The 23,218-nt window shown below is 41.2% G+C and overlaps 1 protein-coding gene across 8 annotated transcripts in view; it reads left to right on the plus strand.

The window, feature by feature from the left end:
* The window catches only part of IPO11 (importin 11), a 277,976-nt gene that overhangs the window by 217,321 nt on the left and 37,437 nt on the right, over positions 1-23,218 (plus strand). The window contains exon 28 of one of the 8 annotated variants that reach the window (XR_006281719.1): positions 15,092-15,179. The exons of the other annotated variants lie outside the window; for them this stretch is intronic. The gene's annotated coding sequence lies outside the window, so the exon portion shown is untranslated. The remainder of the gene's footprint in view (positions 1-15,091; positions 15,180-23,218) is intronic. 8 annotated transcript variants of the gene reach the window in all.

Raw genomic sequence — 23,218 nt, forward strand, 5'->3', positions numbered from 1 at the left:
ATAAGAAATATGCAATTGCTTTTATTTGTTTTCACTGTTTCATGATCATTTAAATATATTGCAGAAATTTCACTACATTTCTGTGTGGACTGTTATATGCCATATTATTAATTAGGAGTTTAATATCATATTATGTCTCTGTCGGACCTAGTTTGAAGGCCCGTCTACACACACACACACACACACAAACCAAAATAGCAAATAGTGTAAACTAAAAGTGATTTAGTTATTTTGGTCCAAGTCTTTGTGTGGACACTCTTATTTTTGGAATAAAACTGGCTAATGTCAATTTAGCTAAAGTTGATAAGAAAGTGTGTCCAAACCTTAACGGATATTGAAATAACTCAGCTGGTTTTAGGAACCCAATTTAGTTAAATCAATACATGTTTGCATATAGCCTAGCTCTAATTTATTTGCATTTTTATGGTTTGACTTTTAATATTTTTTTTTGTCTTAAATTCTTATGGCCATTTTTTATAGTAGGAAGGGCGGCATTGGCTACTTGTGCAAACCTTAGGCTTGTGATTCAGAATTTACATGATCAGGTCCAGGTTCCCAATAGGTCTCTTCTCTGCACACTGTTATGGAGAAAATAGACATTTCCTACCAAATGTTTCAGTGCTAATTTTTAACTTAGAAATAAACGTGCTATTGTGAGTGCTATGATTAGCACTGGCAGTGCCAACAAAGCAAGTCAGCACTGAATGAAGGTACGTTGAACTATAATCTCAGGAATCTTGAACAAATACTTCCGTGCACTCCCCTTAGGGCTTCATAAAAGTGGTTTGAGGGGCTCTGTGTCTGTAGTTGGTTACTGATCCTAGAAAACTAATCTCCTTAGAACTCACTTGAGAAATCTTCCATTCTCCTTCTTGAGTAGTGCTTGTGCAGATCCCCTTCTTAGTCATCTACCAAGCCTCAGGGAACGGAGTTGTTAAACGCAACTAATCCATTTTAGAATACTCTGGTGCATCTGAACTATGGCACTGAGACCACCTGAGGTGGAGTAAAACTTAACGGGACCTACATCTAAATCAGACAAAGGCCTCCCACTCTCCCTCAAGAAATTTAAAATATTTGTATAGGGCTGGCAGTGAAGTAAAACATACATTTACTTGTAAACCTGGCACATTTGGAAGTCACTGAGACAGTAAACCTGGAATACTACAATGCCGTGTTTACAGTCACTTTGCACAGTAACATCACACTCTCTCCCCTCCTCCTCCCGAAACTGTATATGGTCATGTATTGCCCTGAGAGAGATCTGCCTGAAACAGTCACTCTGAGAACTATAAACTTACACATTCATCTCTATGGGCTGTTACCTCCAAGACCCACAGCTCTTTGGGGTCCTCCCCATACCACTTCAAAATATGATTCTTTGTGGTAATTGATGAGAGCATCAGGTCCAGCTGATCCACCAAAGCAGCCAGGCTGTCAATACTAGGAGGGCTCCCTCCTGCCCTGCCAATTTCCCCGCCCTCCCCTGCCACCCTATACTCCACCCTGCTGTGGAGATGAGGTCACTGCTGTGTCCTGGGAGCAGAGGAGGAGGGGACCTATGTTCCTTGGCTTGCCTCCCTCAGAGGGAGAGGAGATCCTGTGTTACCGTCACTTCAAGTTGCGGGGAGGCAGGAGCAGGGCTGCAGGGAGGCCCACATCATGGTGTGTTGTTAACGGGGCCCTGAGTGCAGGAATTGTTCATTTTACAGAGCTAAACATACTGTTAACATTTAGCAAACAATTAACAGCATCAGTGCTGCTTACAATATATAGTGGTTACAAAATAGCATTTCATTAATAATTTGAGAAGCATGCAATTTATTTTCTGGGTTTAATCAGAAAGAAAATACACAGTAATCTGTCGTTAATTATTTTAAAATAGAAAATCAAGACTCGATATTACAGGTACTGTAAAGACTTACTAAAATAATATAACACTTAATTTTTTCTTGGTTTTGTATTTATTATTTTTAGTGCAGACTTTGTATGAATTCTGATAGTCTGAAACCCCCTAACCTCCCCACCATTTCCCAGGTCAACAAATTATTTATTTATATATTTTTCCTGTTGTCTGTACAGAAAGGTATGTTGTTTCATTCAATAATGTTGTTTAAAAACCAATTAAGTCTATACATGTTTCAATATGTGGGCTGTATAACATTTCAATTGAAAATGTTTGTCCTTCAGACCTCATTGAAAAGCCAATAAATGGCAGCTATCAAAGAACACTGACACTTTTAAATGACACATTCAGTTAATTATACTGAAATATCTGTAGATTAACTTCTGTTTATTTAATTTCTTCACTCAAGGAAATAAGTATCTTCCACAGGGTATGTACATCAATCTGAATGCCTTACAATTCTTAATGTACTTACCTTTACAATACCTGTGAGTAGGAAAGTGCTAATATCCTCATTTTACAGATGGGGAACTGAGACCCTGAGAGTGACTTACCCAAGGTTACAAAGGAAGTCTGTGGTAGAGTAGAAAATTGAATCCAGGTCTCCTGAATCCCAGGTTAGCACCCTAACTTCTGGACCAATTTGTGTATGTGTATAGCTAAATACAGGGAGTGCTTTACAGATAGATAGATAGATAGTTTATTTATATAAAGTCAGCAAGAGAGACCATGCTCACTGATAACAACCTCTATATTTAGGTTGCTTTATACTTCCCATTATAAAAGATTCTTGTGGCCTTTTATCTGGGAAGCTGTCTCACCATCTTTGTTTTCTGCAGGACTTCAATATTCATCAGTGAAATACCCTCAGTTTCAGCTGTATTTTAATCCATGAAATTCTGTTCAGCCTTTGCTCAGATATAAATTGTTTAAAATCTCCATTTTCCTTTTCTGTCTTGTATTGCTCGAGAACATACTAGGAGCCTGCTAAAAATAACTGAACACACTAACATTCTGAAGCCAGGCTCATGCCTCCTTCTCAGACTCTCCTGGGGGGCAGGAGGGGAGAGATGACCAGTCTAGGTAACCCTAATGCCCCTCCTCAAACCCTCAAAAAAAACCCACAAAAAACAGCTGGACCCATCGATCTTTTCTTCACCCCAAGGCATTCCATGCAGCTCGAGCTCTCAACTCATATTGCAATAAGAGACAGACAGACAGACACAGGCCTCATTCCTCCCAACCCTTCCCCCCCCCCCGGACCAGCACATGTCCCTAACGGCCTGTCCTATCCTCTCTAGACCACATGGGGCAAGAGGTCCTCAACTTCTAGGAGGTGGGGAGAAAGCCAGAAGAACATGAGCTCTCCCTGCCAACTCAATAGACATCCTCTCTGATAAGAGTCTTTTCCTGTTACTAGCACTGTTAGCCTGTAGCTCAAGTGGCAGCGTTCTGTATTGCAGTGGTGAAAGTTCAAGGTTCAGATGGTGCTCATAATTCATCATGGGACAGACAATGTCACAGTTGTACATAATAAAAAAAAGTTTTTATATTTATCTTTACAAAAAAAAACTTTGTTAAAAGAAAGTTATTTAGGTTGTAAAGTCAAGCACTTGAAAGTTAGGAAATGCCAGACTTACAGTTGCCTGTGCAACCTTAATTCTTTCTCTTTGTGTATATATGTTATGGTACAGTATTTAATTACATTAACACCCAACTATTTAATCTACTGGACCCATGCCTCATTCAAAGTACAGAATGTACTCACAAGGGTTGCACAGGCAACTGTAAATCTGGCATTTCCTTACCTTTTTGAGTGCTTGACTTTGCAACCTAAATAACATAAGGTATTTTATGTATGTGCACATATAGTTAGCTAGATATAAATAAATGTTTGTAAAAACATCTAACTTATAGACTGAAATCAGTCATTTATTCAATTTTTTATGCCCAGTTGGATGGGCATTTTATTTATAATGTATAACTCTCTAACCCAGCTGTTTAATTTGTAAGCAGTTCCTTATTGGCCCTGATCCTGCTTTGCAGATATGTTTAAGTAATTTATATTTACATTTTAAAAAATGTGCTTAAAGACAAAGTGTATTGTCCCTGTATACAATAAGGGAAAGCATTTGGGAGTTGGAGATGCAAGTTGCTATTTGTATCTGAATAATAGTTGCATTTAAAACAAAAAATCGTGCTGGACTGTAGTAGAACATGTAGTCACTGGGTAAGATGTTGGTCAAGATTTCAAAAGACTGATGCCAAAGTTAGGCTACAAAACTACGCATTTTACAGCTTTGGTGGTAACGGAGGTGGTTGTTTGTGTTTGTGGTACTAGCCAATCTGGATCAGAATCACGTTATGGTAGGATTACTCTCTTTTGCTGTTGAAAGGGAAGATGAGCATTTAATTATGTAGATGCTGCATGAAAAATGTGCCTTTATGTGCTATAATTTAAATTAATCATAATAAATGTATTTGTAGTAATTATTCTTGCATATATTTTGTTTAACTTGTTAAACTGTATCTGTAGGATAATGTGGAAAACTCACTTGGGGAAAACATGATCTTGTGAAATCTTACAAACCTTGATTGAGGACAGCTCTTAAAGTGTGTGCTTGAAGCTATGGCTACACTAGAGAGCTTACAGCAGCGCAGCTGGACTGATGCAGCTATGCCGCTGTAAGCTTTCTAGTGTAGCCACTCTAAGATGACGGGGGAGAGCTCCGGAATTAAAGTTGCTATGGCATTCCCTTGCAGAACATTGAGTTTAGAAAAACTCAAACTTCTGAAAATGAGGAAATGTACAGTTAAGGTTGCCCATGTAGTCTTAACTCTGCCCTCTTTCAGCAATATCCCAGTATGCCCAATTAAAACACAAACCTTCACTTTGCCAACCCCACAGTTGCTGAAATGTACAAGCTCTTCAGCTGCTTTTACAAACCATTCACTGTTAGCCACAGTATTCCATTTAACACTATTTAAGGACAAAAAGGGGAGAGAGGATTCCCCATAAGAATTAATGTAAATAGAGGGGGTTAGGTTCCAGGGAAATTTTTTTCACCAGAAAAAAAGACAGACTGACACACACACACACACACACACACACGGTATAGGTTTTAAACAAAAAATAGAATACGGTACACAGCAATGATGATTGTGAAGTTTGGTTGAGGTGGAAGAAGGTGGGATATTTCCCAGGGAATGCCTTACTGCTAAATGATGAACTAGCACTGGGCTGAGCCCTCAAGGGTTACTACATTGTTGTAAATGTAGCCTCAGACTCTACAAGGCAGCACAATTGGAGGGAAGAGACTGACACACACACACACACACACTGTGAGAGAGAGAGAGAGAGAGAGAGAGATGCGCATTGCCCCTTTAAGCATGCTAGCGCCACTCTAAGTACATTGCCTTTTTAAGTAGATCAGCAAGTTGAGAGAGCCGCTACTGCCAGCAAGCTCCCTCTGTCCTGAACCCTGTCGTATGTTCCCCCTGCCCCGCTCTGTGGAGATGGGGTACAGGAGCCGGGGGAGGGGGACACCCTGACATTAGCACCCTTCTTCCCCCCCACCCTTCTGCACAGCAAGCAGGAGGCTCCCGGGAGCAGCTCCAAGGCAGAGGTCAGGAGCAGCACAGAGCAGTGGGGGGAGGGACAGCTGAACTGCCCAGCATTGATAGCCTGCTGGGTGGCTGCCGCACAGGAAATTTAGGGGGGCTGCTCGTCCACCCTCGTTCCAAACGCCCACCAACTAGCTCCAACGGGCTGCTCTTTCTGCAGGCAGTGGACAAAGCAGGAGCTGTCAAACAACATTATAAGGGAGCATTGTGCAACTTTAAACGAGCATCTTCTCTAATTGATCAGCAACATAACAACAAAACAACATTAACCGGGACGATATTAAGTGAGGAGTTCCTGTATCTTCTTCATGCAATGCCTCAATATGCGCACAGTCACACAGACCCTTAGCACTATAAGATTTAGGAGGTTCCAGGTCCTATCGTACACTCATACCTAGCCAAATCCCCCGAAAGAATAGCACACACATATAGTAGAAGGACCACTTCACACTCCCTTATACTTATTCACAGATTACCATCATTTCACTTCACCATTATTAAAGCATCAGAATGCTCTCTTATTCCACCTCCTTGCTGACAATATTCTTTATAATAAAAGCCCTATGCCCTGGTATTGACATAACCTACACAACTCTGCATAGAAAATATGCACGCGTTGTACCCCTTCCCCTTCCTCAAACACATGAGACTGGAAAACATAGATCTCCTTATATTACAGTCACAGCTCTGTCACATGTATGCAGATCTTGCAAAGACACCTCTGCCAAGCAGAACTGACTGCTTCCACCATTCAATACAGCTACACGTGACTCTGATCATACTCACGTCACCTGGTATCAGAGCCATCCCTTGGGTACAATGAATTGGGGCCCCGGGCCCCACGCTTTGGGGAGCCCTGCAGGGGAGGCAAGCGGGTGAGTGGGGTGGGGAGGTAAGAGGTGAGCGGCAGTGGGGGTGAGGAGGACCCCCCCCCCCCAGAACATCCCCCTTCCCCCAGCGCTTCCTGCCTGCTGGTGGGCCCTGCTGATCAGCATCTGCCCCTTCCTTCTACCGCCTTCAGCAGATCAGATGTTTTGCAGTGTCAGGAGGCACTGGGGGGAGGCAGGAGGAGCGAGGGTGCAGCGTGCTTGAGGGAGGGTGTGGAACTGGGCAGGAAAGAGGCTGAGGGGGCCGGAAAAAGCAGCGCGGGGGTAGGGCCGTGGAGGAAAGGGCAGGGCACCCCCTGGGAGACAGGCGCATGGTTTGCATGCAGATAATAAATGCTTAGACTGCTCTCGTATCCCAGCTTGCTACTGACCATATCCTTTGTAATAATCTTTGCCCTGCTAATTATATAACATACACAATTCTGCATTGAAATGATGTACACTGGCTCCTGAAGGTACATAGCTCTTCCCTCTGTTCTTACACATCTGAGGATGCAAAACACAGATCTCCTCATATAATAATAATCACCAATCTATCACACACCTTAAAGTAATCCACACATATTCTCACATCACCAACACACCCTTTATCAAGCAGGCCCAACAACTGCCTCTACCGTATAGTGCATGTACACCTAACATGCTGACTGCACCGGGAATGTATTGAAATAATTCCAGTTGGCTTCTGCCAGCTCTAGGGGAACAGAGGGAAGGCGACACTTCTTTTTTGTCCTTTAATAGTGTTAGATGGAATCCTGCGGGTGAGAGTGAATGGGATGTAAAAGGAGGTGAAAAACTTGTACATTTCAGCAACTCTAGTAGTGACAGAGTGAAGGTATGTGTGTGAATGTGGTGTATTGGGGCATTGCTGAAAGAGGGCAGAGTTAAGGTTGCATTGACAACCTTAACACTGCATTTCCTAGTTTTCAGAAATTTGAGGGTTTGCTCAACTCAACTTTCTGCAAGGGGATGACATACCACCAAGCAACCTTAACTCTGCGTTCATGTAGTTTTTTGTCATTTCATTTCCTAGTCTTTTTTTTAACAGGAAAAGATATGCTGTTGTGAGGAGTTAGTAGTCATTTAGGCAGTTGTACATACATGTCCCACAGTTAGCATACTGAGTCAGCTGCCCCCTGCCAGACACATTAGCCCTGCTTTGGCACACCTCCCCAGCCATGGCTCAACCCATTCACTGCATTTCCCCTCCCCACTACTGTGTCTAGGCCTCCCACACCACGAACAAGGAATGCATCTCCCTGAAGTCTTTACTTGATATAAAAATATTCTACTGCAATTACTTCCTGCCTCCTAAAACCTGATTCTCATGCTGTGCCTGACCAAAGGACAACTGTGTTACAATAGAATAGTGTTGGAGTGCGGTGGGGGGGGGGAGAGTTGGTGTCCATTGGCAGAGCTGTGAAATGCGGGGAGTTTGGGATGCAGGAAAGTAGGGGTGCACTGGCAGAGTGGTGGTGTGCAGGAAGGCGGGGGGCACTGGCAGAGCTGGGGGTAAAGGGAGCTAGGATGCAGGAAAGTAGGGGTGCACTGGAAGAGCTAAGGCTGCAGGGGGGTTGGGGTGCACTGGTAGAATTGGAGGGTTCACAGGAGCTGAGGTGCACTGTCCGAACTCAGGCTTCCAGGAGTTTGGGAGAAGGAAGCAGGGATACACTGGCAGAGTTGTTAAGTGCAGAAAGGTTATGGTTCAGGTTGATTGGGGTGCAGTGGCAGAGCAGGGGTTGCAGAGGGTTAGGGTGCAGGAGATTGGGGTGCACTGTCAGCTGTGGGGTGCAGGAAGGTTCGTGTGCGGGAGGAGGAGTGCTGGGTGGTAGTGACAGCGTTGGGCGATGTCACACTTCCTTCATCTGAGCCCCAAACCACTCTCCCCTCCCTTACCATCTATCATTTATTTCCCTCTCCATAATCCTCCTCCCCTCGTGGCAGCCCCCAAACTCTTCTCCCGCTATTCCTCCACTCCTCTGCCTCCTAATACCTTTCCCCTCCCAGGAAGCATTCACATGTACGGAAGGAGTACAAAAGAATATTATAAACATTTAGGAACAAAATCAGAAAGGCAAAGACACAGAATGAGTTACTCCAAGCGAGGGACGTAAAAGACAATAAAAAGAGGTTCTTGCTCCTATATTAGGAACAAGAGAAATATAATGGAAAGTATAGGTCCTCTACTTAGTAGGAAAGAACTGCTAATAACTGATGACATCAAGACAGCTGAGGGGTTTAATGCCTAATTTGCTTTAGTCTCCACTAAAAATGATGAATGGTGACCAGATATTCAACACAATAACAACAAGAGAGAAGGAATGCAAGCCAAAAAAAAAAAAGGGAAAGAACAGGTTAAAGAATATATAGATACATTAGATGTATTCAGGTTATCAGGGCCTCTTCCTCGGGTACTTAAGGAACTAGCTGAAGCAATCTCAGAACTGTTAGCAATTATCTCTGAGAACTCATGGAGGACAGGTGAGGTCTCCAATGACTGGAGAAGGGCAAACATAGTACCCATCTTTTAAAAGGGGAACAAAGAGCACCTGAGGAATTATAGACCAGTCACCTTAATGCCTGGAAATTTAATGGTACAAATTATTAAACAGTCAGTTTGTAAGCATCTAGAGGATGATAGGGTATAAGGAATAGTCGGTATGGATTTGTCAAGAACAAATCATGCCAATCCAGCCTAATTACCTTCTTTGACAGGGTTACTGGCTGGGTAGATAGATAGGAAGCAGTAGACATGAGGTTTCTTGATTTAAGTAAGGATATTGACACCATATTCTCAGAAGCAAACTAAGGAAATGTGGTCTAGATGAAACTACTGGTTGAAAGATCATACTCAAAGAATAGTTATGGTTCGTTGTCAAACTGGGAGGGCATATCTAGTAGGGTCCCATTGGGGTGAGTCCAGGGTCTGGGAATATTCAGTATTTTCATTAATGACTTGGATAATGGAGTGGAAAATCTGCTTATGAATTTGAAGATGATGCCAAGCTGGGAAGGGCTGCAAGCACTTTAAAGGACAGGAATAGATTTCAAAACAACCTTGACAAATTGGAGAATTGGTCTGAATTCAACAAGATGAAATTCAATAAAAACTATTGAAAAATATTTAATTTAGGAAGGAAAAATCAAATGCACAACCGAAAAATGGGGAATAACAGGCTCGCTGGTAGTACTGCTGAAAAGAATCTGGGGATTATAGTGTATCACAAATTGAATATGGGTCAACAATGTGATGCAGTTGCGAAAAAGGCTAATACCATTCTAGTGTGTATTAACAGGAGTGTTGTATGTAAAACACAAGAGATAATTATCCCAGTTTACTTGGCACTGGTGAGGCTTCTGATGGAGTACTGTGTCCAATTCTAGATGTCACACTTTAGAAAGATGTGGACAAACTGGAGAGAGTCCAGAAGAGAGCAACACAATTATAAAAGATTTCAAAAACTTGACCTATGAGGAAAGGTTAAAAAAACTGTGCATGATTAATCTTGAAAAAGGAAGATGGAGGGGAGACCTGATCATACTCTTCATATATGTTAAGTCCTGTTCTAAAGAGGACAGTGATCAGTTGTTCTCCATGTCCACTGAAGGTGTAGGACAAAATATAATGGTCTTCATCTGTAGTAAGGGAGATTGAGGTTGGATACTAGGAGAAACTTTCTAACGATAAGGAAAGTTGACATCTGGAATTGCCTTGCAAGGGAGGTTGTGGAATCCCCATCATTGAAAATTTTTAAGTATAGGTTAGACAAACACCTTTCATAAATTATCTAGGTTTATTTGATCCTTGCTCAACCCAGGATGGCTGCACTTGATGATTTCTCGAGAGCCCTTTGAGCATTACATTTCTATGATTCTATGTCTAATTCTCTCCCTCTGAAGACATTGATTAGGTTTCCACCAAAATAAAAATGCAACCCATGACTCACTTCCAGCCACTTAGTCCAAAACTCCTTTTGTCTTAGGTGGGGAGTTGTGATTAACTTATCTTTACATGTTAGTTGAAGGGTTAGTTCACAACCATCAAAAGGTCTGTGATTCATGCAGTCATTAGTACCTCTGTTTAAAAGTAAAACGCAGCAGAAGGAAAACTTTTTATGGAAGTTATAACTCAGAAGCCCCTTGGTCAAATGACCCCAAATGGGGATCATTAACACTACCTCACACTCCCATGTGTAACACCAAATTTCAAGTTTCAGAGTAGCAGCCGTGTTAGTCTGTATTCGCAAAAAGAAAAGGAGTACTTGTGGCACCTTAGAGACTAACAAATTTATTAGAGCATAAGCTTTCGTGTAGCTCACGAAAGCTTATGCTCTAATAAATTTGTTAGTCTCTAAGGTGCCACAAGTACTCCTTTTCTTTTTATCAAATTTCAAGTATTTTGATTAACTATTTGGATTTCAGAGCATAAAGATGGTGCGAATAGTGAAATCCTTTCACTGCTTTTATTTAGTGGGTGCCACACACTGCCTTGGGTAAAACTCGACAGATTGGGACTATTTTGATGTGCATCATATCAATAATTTGTTCTCTAACACTGTGCAAACCCCCCCTCCACCCTCCAAATCTGGAAACTTTTTGAAAAATGGCTATGGGGTGGGGGGTTGGGGGGAGAGGTTGTGTCTCCAAAACCTCTGACTCAAATAACTGTAAATTTGCATCACTAAGTCTAACCTGCACCCTTCTGAGGCATACCAAATTCCAAAGACATCTGACGAAGCATGTTGAATTTAGAGGACTTAGAAAGGTCGACCTCTAAAGGGAGGAGAAGAGCAGTTTTGGCAAGTCATCAATAGCAGAAGGTCAGCAGATTGTTGTAAAGCTGCTGATCTTGCAACCCCACTAAATGAAGCCCAGTACCCAGGTGTCCAAGCTAACCAGGAGCCATTAAGGGTATTCGCTACTCCTAGTCTCCAGCAATGCTTACTCCGCGTGCTATAGAAAATCTATATATTAGATTGGTGAGCCCTGAAGTATAGGTAGTAGCAGGCTAGCTCTATGCTCTGCAACGCTTCACTTTATTTTTCATATCAAAGTGGCTGAATGCCTGTTGCAGGTACAAAGTGGAGCCTGACTTTAACTCCCATCCGGTGACTTTGCCTTTCCATGACTTCCAGTCCATCAGTGGTTTCTCATCTCCTCCCTATCCTCTCTTCCCTTTCTGCCTTTGATGTGGCTGTTAATTCTCTCCAGGATTCACTCTCTCCCATCCTTAACTCTTTTGACCTCTCTCCCATTGCAAAGTCTGCCCTGCCAGCCCCCATCCCTGGCTCACCTCCAACATCCACTTCTAATGCTTCTGCTCTCATATTTCAGAGCATCTCTGACAGAAATCCTGTGACCAGACTGACTTCCTTCACTACAAATTAATTTCTCTTTCTTCAATTCTGCCATCTTCCTTGCTAAGCAACTCTGCTTCGCTAATTTAATTGAATCCCACACCCACAATCCCAGCTGCCTTTTTGACACCTTTGTCTCACGTCTCAAAACCCTCTCCTCTTTCTGCCTCCACTTGTCTCTCTGTGCAGGATCTTTTCAATTTCTTCCAAAAGAAAAATGACAAAATACAACAAGGCCTTCCCTTCCTGCACTCTCTCCTCTGTGACAGATTTCCTTTACCAATCTGCCTGAGGCGTCAGGTGATCAGGCTGAGGCCGCAGGATCATTGGGGGAGGAGATGATGGAGCACACCAAGTAACTGAGTTTTAAAGAATTATTGATAAAATAATAACAGGGGAGAAGGTTCCCCAGGTCACTCAAAGGAAGGAAGAAAGTGTTAGTGCCCCAAGCCCTAACCCACTTTCATACTCACACCCACACTACCTTAGGCTAGCAAAGCCTAGGTGTAACATAAGAGGGGGAAGGGTGAACAGGAGTTCTGCCCTGTGCACAGGTCGTCCAGGGTCCGCTGTTGACTCTGATTTGCCTCAGCTCCCGGGAGGGTTTTTAAGTCCTGGGGTCTCTTGGGGGCATCTCCTTCAGGGCCCTTTGTTCCCTGTGCTGGTTCTACCATAGAATCATAGAATATCAGGATTGGAAGGGACCTCAGGAGGTCATCTAGTCCAATCCCCTGCTCAAAGCAGGACCAATCCCCAATTTTTGCCCCGAATCCCTAAATGGCCCCCTCAAGGATTGAACTCACAACCCTGGGTTTAGCAGACCAATGCTCAAACCACTGAGCCATCCTTCCCCCCGACCAGTCCAAACCAGCCTTATTGGCTTCTTCAGCTTTCCCAAAACACATCGGCTTCAGGGACACTACAGCGGTTGTTTTCCCCCTTGCCGGCCTTCAATTTCTCGCTGGGTTTTGCAGCCCCTGCAGGTGTGTGCAGTTGAATCTTCCTTTCTCACGGCTGGTCCGGGGTGGGGGAATCCAGGCCCACATCTTTCTGGGCAGGCAGCCCAGCGTCAGTTGTGTGGTGTGGCCTTGGGCAGGAGCTGGCGTCTTATCTTTGGACCTGGATCGTCAAGTTAACCCATTCCTTTCTCCTTCCCCCCTGCTTTAGGCCTCTTGCAACCTGCAAAAGAATCTTCCACTCCACACTCATACCTTTAAACCTTCCCCAACATGCCTTGTAATGTTTTCACAGCATTAGCAACATACAATGCTGATTTGCCTCCCCAGGGGACACCCTAAAGGAGGGGACCTTTGGGTTTGACACCTCCTCCAGCATCAGACACACAAGCTTCTAATCTGCTCTCCTCCTCTAACCCCTCCACTTCCATCAGTGACCCCCATGCCCTCCCCTGATATCCCTTGTGCCCACTGTCATGCCTTCCCTACTCTTCGCCTGAACTTCTTTCCCATGACTCTTTCCCCTCAAAACATAAGCGTGCTTTAGTCTTTCTCAGATTTAAAAAACCCACCTTTGACCCCACTGTTTATCCAAATACTATCCCATCTCCCTTTCATCTCAGCTGTTTGAACACACTGATTACAATGTGCACTCAATTTGATAGTAATTTCATCTAGACTACATTTCCTGTGTTTATTTATGAGACTGTCATGTGGGTCTATGTCAATAGCCTTACATAAAAGATGATTTTCCTAGAGACAGCTTGCAGAGTGAGCAAATTTCAAGTCCTGGTGACTTTTTTCCAACTTATCTAAATTTTACCAGGATATGTCAGGGCTTCAGAAACATCCAAAATTCCTCTACAAGAAGATGAGGGAGTTCCACCTTAATGATCCTATTGTCTTATAAAAATGTTTTCCCATCCTGGTGAAGTCATTCTCCACATGCTCAATATTAAAAGATCTTTGGGGTTGTATTTGGAAAAGTTTTTGCCTTGTTTTTTAATTTTATTTATACAGTGTTGGGGAGGTGGACTTACATGTATGCAATATTAACCAAGAGAAAAAGATGTTTTTTGCAAAAACTGGACTTTTCCTAATGAGAAAATTTCAGGTGAAATCCTGGAGGTTTTTTATGTAAAACAGAATTTTTTAAAAGCCACAAATTTACTGAATTATCTTGAAGTGAGAAGATTTTCAGGCTATATTTATTCACATCTTTATTATTTGTTTATTATAGTCTGCATGCATATGAGGTTCTCCAGTTTATTTATTTTTGCATGGACAGACTTGTTTGCAACATAATTTACACATCTCAGTTTCAGTATTTAAAGTGAAGTGATGTAGGCTGTTTGGCACTTAACTCCCACCACCAGTATGAGAAGTGGGTCCCTAGGTTATTCTGCTCATGACAGCTTCCGCTGTAAATGGAAGCCTGCTCCCAAAGTCGAGAGTAACATCCCTATACTTTTAGTTTTACAATTTGAGTACTGCCAATTACATAATTGGTACACTGCAAGTGTATGTATTTATAGTGTGTAATTATAAATCCTCATTAGATAATTACAGTTAATTATTATGTAGTTTTGCTTCCCTCTGCCAGTTGGTAATGTCAGCTTAAATTATGAAAATAAAATTTCACCACAAGAGGTTTTATATACAATTTAAGAAAAGGATAAAAACTGCTTTATAAAATTGTGTATGCCCCCTCAAGGTACTTATATAACAGGCTTGTTATTTCACAGGCACGAGAATAAATAATTTTAGCATACATCCCCTACCCCTCCCACCTACATACACTCACTCACCCCACTAGCAGAAATATTCGCCTCTGATATTGGTTCATTGGAGGAGTTGTGGCATAGGTGGGGACACATCTCTGTAGTGTCTGTGGCAAAAGATGAGTACCCTTTGTCCTTGTAATTATGTGCACTGGTGGACATGTTGACTGCCAGATAATGGAACAGTTTGAATTACTTCAGTAAGAATTATGGCTTCAGCCTTTAGTCTAGTTACCAATGTGTTTTATTTCTGCATCTACTTGAGTGTCGTAAGCAAAGACTCTTCAGCATGGTGAGTGTTTTCTGTAATGGCACTGGCAGGAGACATAGATTTAAAAGCCAGAAGGGACTGTGGTAATCATCTGCTGTATAACTCAGGCCATAGAATTTCCCACAAATAATTCCTAGAGCATATCTTTTAGAAAAATGTTCAATCTGGATTTTAAAATTGTCAGTGATAGAGAATTCACCACAACCCTTGGTAAATTGTTCCAATGGTTAATTTATGCCTAATGTCCAGTCTGAATTTTTCTAGCTTCAACTTCCAACCATTGAATCATGTTATATCTTTCCTTGCTAGACTGAAGAGCTAGTTATCAAATATTTGTTCGCTAAATAGGTGTTTATGGACTGTTATTGAGTCCCTCCTTAACCTTCTCTTTGTCAAGGTAAATAAGTTGAGCTCTTTGACTTTGTCACTACAAGGCATGTTTTCTAGTTTTTTGATCATTCTTGTGGCTCTTCTCTGTAGTCTCTCCAATTTATATCAACATCCTTCTTGAATTGTGGACATATATACAATGGGCGGACACTATGCAAACTTTCTTATATAGCTCTCTATGTATGTATGTATGCATGCAGCTACCCCTCTATTGGCACTTGTTCACGTTTCTTGAGGCAGGGATTGCCTGTTGAATTGTGCCACTTAAAGCCTTTTCTGTTCTACTGAATTTACTCATTGCTGACATGTTTGCAGAGAAACTGTTGCACTATTGGTAACTTCAGGAGTCAAAAATCATGAGTTAAGCCCCTTAAAATCAAGAGATTGGGTAAAAAAATTGGATTTTTAAAAAATAATAAAGGGGTATTTTTTATTTCTCTTGCCTTCTGTGAGCTGTTAGGTGCACTCACTTCATGTCTGCAAGCTTTATTTCCACAACCATATGGACTAGAAACTTAAAAAAAAGGAGAGAGAGAGTTTTCATGAGTATTTCTTTCTTCTAGCATCTGGAACTTTAAAATATCACAAGACTCTCAATAAAATTGCAAGGGTTCACCAACATTTATTGCTGTGTCTCATTTCTTGATATACTAGTTAGTCTGGTCCTGTGAATGAATCTTTTGTGTTTAGACAGACTATGACTTGCAAGAGATTGTGTACTGCATGAGTTAATATTCAGGAACTTCCCAATATCTAGTAACACTGAAATAGTTAACATTTTGATTTTTCAGGAAAACTGTACAATATATTACTAGTATGGAAAGTTTGTATTGTCTTCAATTTTCAGGAAGTCTGCTAAGCTTTTCATGCTTCCTCTGTTTTGTGTAATTACCTGGTTCTTGAGACGTTCACAGCTACTTGTGATGACAGCATATCAGTAGAGCCCTGCAAATCTGCAGATATCTGTTTTATATCTGCAGATATCCACGAATCATGTTTGCAGTTTGCAGATGAATGCAGATCCAAATTTTATATCTAAAGCCTTGCAAATCTGCGGATATCCGCTTTATATCCACGGATATGTGTGGACCACGTTTGCAGAGCATGGATTGAATGCGGTTACAAATTTTATATGCACACAGGGGTTTACATATCATTGCTGTCTCCTGAGCCATTAGGCAGTGAAGCGTTGCTGAAAGTTCAATTGTTTCAGTTTTTAGTCCAATCCCAGAAGACCTGTTAAATTATTATGATTTAAAGGTAGACATTAACCTCAATATACTTAAATCTGTCATTTTGAATTTAACTTGCCATCATTTGTCATTGTGCAATTGGAACTCAGCATCAAGGAAGAATTAGGTGGTAATGTAATAATGACAAGATCTTTCCAGTATTGTGGACATGTTATAATTTTTTCAAAAGATATTTGTGTTGCTGTTTAGATACATTTATTAGATTTTCCCATTTGTGGTTTGAACTGAATTTGATTATTTTATTTAAGTGTATTTTGTTTTAGTGTGCCACAGCTGCTCACTAAACTAGTGAGAAGCATTTCTTGATGCCATATGTACTGCTTTATTTAAATGCAGTACGTTATATATTTACTGTATATAACTGCTTGTTTTATTCCGCTCAGTTTGCTTGGCAACTATTGCTTGCTAGAACTTTCTAGTAAAAATTGATGTTTTGTACACAGCTATTATAATATGGGGTACAAACTTTGCCAAGTCACCTTAGATCCTTGTTAATTAATGATTCTGGTGATGAAATCTTACATTTTATTGGGAGCTTTCGGTGAGTTCATTTGATTTAGGATTAAATTTGAAAAAGGTTTGTGAAGATAGAGCTTGTTCATTTTGCTACTTGGGAGAAAAAAAATGTGTTTTAATTCCACAATTACTGCATGTAGAGTATATAGTAGTAATTATGATTGTTTCTAGCATGTTTGAATGACAGATTTACTTTTATGGGTTTCCTTTTACAATTGGAATTTACTATTTTTTATTAAACTAATAGGATAGCATCATAATTTTGCAATGGATTTTATGATGTTGGATAAAAATATCAGTAGTGTTGCTGTGTTTTTAACTAGTGGTTTTAGATTGTGAAAGGTTGTTAACTGGATATAAATATTGTTAAAAAGACTGAGAACTGTTATGAGATTATTTTTTTGCCATTTGGATTAATCACTGTTTGCTAGTGATGAAAAATAAATTATCCATCAGCTGTTTGATGTCCTATATTTTCAGTTAGATGGTGTGAGAGTGTCCATCTCACAAAAATTAACATTATTATTATATAAATAGAAGAATCCAAATATTTCAATATCGTACAGAAATGTTTCATTTATGGGAAGAAATATTTTTATTTGAGGAGCTGATATGCCAATTGAAAGTTGATTTGGAAATGTTCCAGGATATGCTGCTTATTTTATGTTACAACAGTACCTAGAGGCTCCAAAATCAGAATCGGGCTGTGCTCTGTACAGTTACATAGTAGGTGACAGTCCCAGGTTCAAGGAGTCTATTATCTGAACAGACAAATGAAGGGTAGGGAGAGGAAACAGAGGTACAGAGAGGTGAAGTGGCTTCCCCAAGAGTGCAGCAGGTCAGTAATAGAGCCAGGAATAGAATGAGGTCTCTTGACTCCCAATCCCATGCTCTGTTCACTAGAGTATACTGTCTCGAGATTTTGGAGGCATTTTTTAAATAAATTGGCTCAATTAAAGTGACAGTTTCTTTAGATTTTTCAGTTCATTATCAGAAATTCTTGCAATTAATTGAGCTCATACATGATTGGAATTATTTTGCGTGGGAAGGGTTTTTCGTGGGAGAGAACATTTAATAGAGCCCTCAATCCCAGCTGGGGAGTGGGATCGGGAGCTTGCCCTGCTCGGTGCAGCTCCCAGGATTTGACTCGACCCCCCCTCGGGCTCCTCCGTAGTACGTGGAGACGTGGCCAGGCGGCCATGCGCACCGCCCCATCCGCAGTTGCCACCCCCACAGCTCCCATTGGCCGTAGTCCCGGCCAATGGGAGCTGCTGGCGTGATGCCTGTGGACGGGGCAGCGTGCAGAGCTGCCTGCACCTTGGAGCCGGAGAGGGGACATGCTTCTGAGAGCTGCTTGCAGTAAGCGGAGCCTGCACCTCGGAGGGCCCCCTCCCCGCGGGACCCAGTCCCCTGGCACAGCCATGATCTCCCTCCCGCCTTCCGAACCCCTCTATCCCAGCCCAGAGCCCCCTCTTGTACCCCAAGCCCCTCATCCCCAGAGCCCGCACTCCCAGCCAGCGCCCTCACACACACACCCACAACCCCCATGCCGCAAAAGCCTTCTCCATCCCTGATCCCCCTCCTGCACTCCGAACCGATTGGTCCAAGCCCGAAGCACCTTCCTGCACCCCAAACTCCTCATCCCTGGCCCCACCCCAGAGCCCACACCCCCAGCTGGAGCCCTCACACCCCTCCCCCGTACCCCAATCCCTTGCCCCAGCCCTGATCTCCCTCCTGCACCCCAAAATCCTCATCCCCAATCCCACCCCAGAGCCCTCACCTCCCGGTACCCCAACCCGCAGTCCCCTCGTGCACCCTGAATGCCTCATTTCTGACCCCACCCCAGAGGCCAAACCCCTAGCTGGAGCCCTCACACCCTCCCACACTCCTACCCCCAGTTTCATGAGCATTCATGACCCGCCAGACAATTTCCATATCCCGATGTGGCCCTCAGGCCAAAAAGTTTGCCCGCTCCAGATATAGATGGATGGTGGTTGAATTTGTGTGAGTTGATGAGATCTCTCTGGCAATCCCCTGGAGAGTAGGGGGAATAAATGTTGAAAGAAGAATTGAACAGATCATCAGAGTAGTAGGAGGATTTAAGTCACAAAAGCCAAGGAAGGACAATATTTTTTGGAGGTTGTGATCGATAGTGGCAACAGCAGAGAGGTCCAGGAGACTGAAGATGGTATAGAGACCCTGAAATTTGACCCTAAATTTTATACTGAGATCTTGACAGTGTATTGCAGCTGAAACCACAATTGTATGATGTTCTTCCATACTGTGTGTCCTCTGTGTATCTGTACTATGATCCTGACTATACTTTCCTATCTTTGGGAGTCTACTCTGCATTAAGGGAAATTGCTTTCACTAGGCAACTCCATGAAAAAGCTTCTGAGCTGTGCTATTACTATATGGGTTTCTATATTCATTTGTGTCCTAAAATGAGATATAAGGGTCAGTATAGGCCATCTGACTTTTTGTGTCCAGAGACATATGTCTGGGTACCCATTGAGCAGTGTCTACCTACACTTGAGCACTCTAAGTATTGTCGCTTCAACCAGGACTTAAAAGCCGGCAGAGAATCCTCCCAGTGGTCCTGATTGTGGTTATGGTTCTTTTCACCAGCAGTATTGGCTAGATGGGAAGATAATTGCTGTGGGTGTAATTGATGTTCTTCCATACTGTGTGTCCTCTGTGTATCTGTACTATGATCCTGACTATATTTTCCTATCTTTGGGAGTCTACTCTGCATTAAGGGAAATTGCTTTCACTAGGCAACTCCATGAAAAAGCTTCTGAGCTGTGCTATTTTTACATTGTTACATACTTTTTTCCTACCTTTTATGAAAAATAAATACTGGCATAAGCAAAGTTGGCTCTGCAAGTTAAGGAGCTTCACTGTGATTTTTCCTGTCTAGCATACTTAAATTTACACAGGGAAAAATGTCAGTACAGAATTTGCAAGTTCAAAGGAATAATTGTGGTGATATGAATTGTTTTTCATCTATTGTGTGCAGTTTAGTGTAATTTGTAATAATTATAGGTTTGGGTTTCTCTTTAAAAATCCACTTTGATATCATCTTTAATGTTGTTATTTTCTGAATAATGTAGAGGTGGATCAATTTAGTTCTTGTTTTGAATTTACTGCATAATTTCTTGTTATGCATAAATTGATACTCTAAATTGGTTAATATTCATAGCCTAAATTATATTAGCTTTAATCTAACATAGGTTGGCGGGTAGAGATAAGATACAGGTGGCTTGGAAAGATTACAGTTGATGCAACAATTGTGTATTCACAGCCTGCATCTGTAGACCAATCTTTTCATTTAAATCTGAAAAATTACTGTCTCTGAGACTTAGTATAAATATTTACAAGTATTATAAAAGGAGTACTTGTTGCACCTTAGAGACTAACAAATGTATTTGAGCATAAGCTTTCGTGAGTTACAGCTCACTTCATGGGATTCATGCAGTGGAAAATACAGTGGGGAGTTTATATATACACAGAGAACATGAAACAAAGGGTGTTACCATACACACTGTAACAAGAGTGATCAGGTAAAGAGAGCTATTACCAGCAGGAGAGAAAAAAAAACAACCTTTTGTAGTGATAATCAAGGTGGGCCATTTCCAGCAGTTGACAAGAACGTATGCACGCTCTTCTCAACTGCTGGAAATGGCCCACCTTGATTATCACTACAAAAGGTTTTTTTTGTTTTTGTTTTTGTATTTTTTTCCTCCTACTAGTAATAGCTCACCTTAAGTGATCACTCTCCTTACAGCGTGTATGGTAACACCCATTGTTTCATGTTCTCTTTGTATATGAATCTCCCCACTGTATTTTCCACTGCATGCATCTGATGAAGTGAGCTGTAGCTCATGAAAGCTTATGCTCAAATAAATTTGTTAGTCTCTAAGGTGCCACAAATGCTCCTTTTCTTTTTGCGGATATAGACTAACAATGCTGTTACTCTGAAACAGGCATTATAGTAATTTATATGCATTGTTTATGCCTTCTGACATTAATTTTTAACATGTAAAATTCAATGACATTAGTAATTTATATCCAATTGTAATGTGAGCATATTTAGGTGGAAGTCACCACAGCATTCAAAATAAATGTTATTTATTAATGTATAAGACTTGACATTTCCATTACCACTGGAGAACAAGATCAGTAATAAGTTGAAATGCAGTGATCTAGTTCCACATTATTTGGGATAATTCTTTTAAAAGTTGTGATTTTTTTTTTATTTATTTACCAAAGTGTGGATTTCAGCCATTTATGAATGTTGTTTCTTGAGAGGGACCTAAGATTTTGAGAAGCAGCTATTTCAGTTGTGTACCAACCTCATTGTGGGTACATTTGTTCTCTCTCCCCTCTTGCACCTTCTTTCCTAAGGAATTAATTATCATTAAATACTACTGCAGTACAATAACCATTGTGGTAGCACCTAGAGGTCCCAACCAAGATCAGGGGCCTACAGTGTTCATTGCTAAATGTACAAAGTGAAAGACAGTCTTTGTCCCAAAGATCTTACGATGTAAATGGACAAGACAAAACAAATGGTGAGAGAAAGGAAGCATTATTGTCCCCATATTGCAGATGGGAAACAGAGACAGAGTGATGTAAGTGGTTTACTCGGGGCCACAGTGGCATGAATGCTGCCTGTGGCAGAGACAGGATTTGAACCCAGATATCCAGAATCTCAGTTCAGCACTTTAACCACAAAACCATGATTCAGTGACTACTTGGTTATTATATTTTAGGGTTGTTTTTTTTTTCTTGTGATGCTGCAGATATGTTATACATTTTTTAAAATAAAATGAGACTGAAGATATTGAAGGCTTTTATAGGCATTTCACTAACTTTTAATGAGACTTAGACTCCTAAATGCCTAAAGGGCTTGTCTACATGAACATTTGGTTCACGCCAAGCTGGGATGGGAATCTACCTCACACTAACCTGCTGCACACTGACGTCTGTGTAGACCTTGCTGATGTGTACTATCCCATTGCCAAGTGGGATAGATTAAAGCATACTAAGGAACTGTTAGTGCACATCAGCAGGGCCAACATGGACAGTTAGTGCATGGCAGGCCAGTGCAGGGTTGATTTACACCCCAGTTTGCCATAAACTATATGTTTGTGCAGACAAGCCCTAAGTTGCTTTTGAAAATGGGACTTGGAAGGCTAAATCTTGTAGGCATTTTTGAAATTTTTTTGGAATCTTCTTTGCACGTTGCTAAAATTTTTCCTTTGGAATAATACATTTAAAGATTCTTTTTGGCAACACTGATCTCTTTATTTACAGTTACACCCATGGATATTTTGTATTAAGAATCAGTAATATCAATTTAATAAGCATAATTTTTTGTCTCTTCTACACCAATCCATAAACAGGAAAAACAGGGTAATCCAAATACCATCTAGGAATATGGCGTTTCCAGTAGGAAATAGGAGGAAACTAATTCTAATTCTCCTATGTGCAAATTTAACACTTCCCCATTTCTGATCAAGCCATTTTGCTAGAGATAAGTCTGAGTTCCAATGTGCCCTCCCATATTTCCCCAAAATTTTGAACTATTCAGGACTTATCTCTGTTTCTTACTTCCTGTTTCAGGAAGCATAGAAGCTAATTCCTGTCATGGTTTGGAGAGGATTCACAAATGTCCACCTTCTTTTTCTCCTGGATTATAGAGAAAAATCAAGAGATAAGGAGCACAACTTCATGAAATCATGGATGGTAGGATGTTGTTGATCCCTGGTTTCTAAATCTCCCACTCCTGAGATCCTAGGCTCTTTGAATTACAGCACTGCCTACTGTTATGGTCTGTGCTAAATAGCTCTCCAGTGCCTTCAAAACCACGGTCTTTGTGTAATCTCTATTACATATTTCAGGGGGTTTTGCCTCCACATTGTCTCTTTCCCTTAATTGGTTTCTATCCCGTCAGGGTTCATGAAGCTGCTCCAACAGCTCTTTTGGCCTCATTGACATTATAAATTTGGTAATTCTAACATAACTCAGTTGGTGTGTACATGACATTTGCAGTGCTCTGTCCATGAATTAACAAGACATTCTAACTTCTTTTTCATGTTCATTCCATTTATGTTGGAATTGCTGTGTTTCAAAAAAAAGTGACTGTTACTTTTTTAATCCTCTCCAAAAAATGGTTTGAAATTAACTTTTGGTACTACTGGTTGTTTAGTTACAACAGTTGTGACATTAAGCACAAAAGACAATTTGTACTAAAATGGCAAACTACATTACT

Source organism: Dermochelys coriacea, chromosome 5 (assembly GCF_009764565.3).
Source record: "Dermochelys coriacea isolate rDerCor1 chromosome 5, rDerCor1.pri.v4, whole genome shotgun sequence".
In the NCBI taxonomy this organism is placed as follows: Eukaryota; Metazoa; Chordata; order Testudines; family Dermochelyidae; genus Dermochelys; species Dermochelys coriacea.